Raw genomic sequence first — 1313 nt, 5'->3', positions numbered from 1 at the left:
CAACTCGATGGCACCTGACAACAACGACAACAACAAAGGCCTAAATCCTTTGACAAAAGATTGTGTACCATGTTCTTTAATCCATTGCTTTTCTATCTCTCTAAAAAATGCCTTTGGGATCTGGAATGCGATTGCATTATATGTGTAGATTGCTTTGGATAGTATTGACATTTTCACAATGTTAAGTCTTCCTATCCAGGAGCATGGAATAGTCTTCCATTTTTGTAAGTTTCTCTTGTTTTCTTGTAGTAATGTTTTGTAGTTTTCTTTGTTTCTCTGGTTACGTTTATTCCTAAATATTTCATCCTTTGAGTGTCTATTCTAAATGGCATTGCTCTTCTAATTTCCTTTTCAGCATTGTCATTATTAGTATAGAAGAATCCAACTGATTTTTGTATGTTGATCTTGTACCCTGCCACTTTGCTGAATCTTCCAATGAGTTCCAGTAGATTTTTTATTCAATCTTTGGGGCTTTCTGTGTATAAGGTCATTTCATCTGCAAATATAGAAAGGCTTGATTCCTCTTTGCCAATTTGGATGTCTTTAATTTTCCTGTCTTGCATTATAACTCTTGCTAAGACTTCCAAAAAAAATATTGATTAGGAGTGGTGATAAAGGGTATCCTTGTCTGGTACCTGTTTGCGAGGGGAAGGCTTTCAGTTTCTCTCCATTGAGAGTGATGTAGCTGTTGGTTTTGTATATATATTCTTAATTATGTTGAGGAATTCCCCTTCAATTCCTTCTTTGTTGAGTGTTTTTATCAGGAATGGATGTTGGATTTTGTCAAATGCCTTTTCTCCATCAATCGATATGATCACGTGGTTCTTTTCCTTTTTCTTATTTATATGGTGGATTATATTAATTGGTTTTCAAATGTTGAACCATCCTTGCATCCCTGGTATGAATCCAACTTGGTCATGATGTATTATTGTTTTTATGTGCTGTTGGATTCTGTTGCTAGGATTTTGTTGAGAATATTTGTGCCTATGTTCATGAGGGATATTAGTCTATAAGTTTCTTTCTTAGTGATGTCCTTCCTTGATTTGGTATGAGGGTTATGCTTGCTTCATAGAATGTATTAGGGAGTTTTCCATCCTCTTCTATATTCTGGAATAATTTGAGTAAAATTGGTGACAGCTCTTCACCGAATGTTTGGTAAAACTCACCAGTGAAGCCATCTAGACCTTGACTCTTTTTGGTTGGGAGTTTTTTTGTTTTGTTTTGTTTACATTCGTGGCTTGCAGCTCAGCCTAAAATATTTTTTTAAATTGCTTTATTTTGAATTATGTGATGGTTTACATGGGAGAACATTA

This window comes from Chrysochloris asiatica, unplaced genomic scaffold (assembly GCF_000296735.1).
Source record: "Chrysochloris asiatica unplaced genomic scaffold, ChrAsi1.0 scaffold00016, whole genome shotgun sequence".
NCBI classification, from domain to species: Eukaryota; Metazoa; Chordata; class Mammalia; order Afrosoricida; family Chrysochloridae; genus Chrysochloris; species Chrysochloris asiatica.
Note: the sequence above shows the minus strand (reverse complement) of the source record.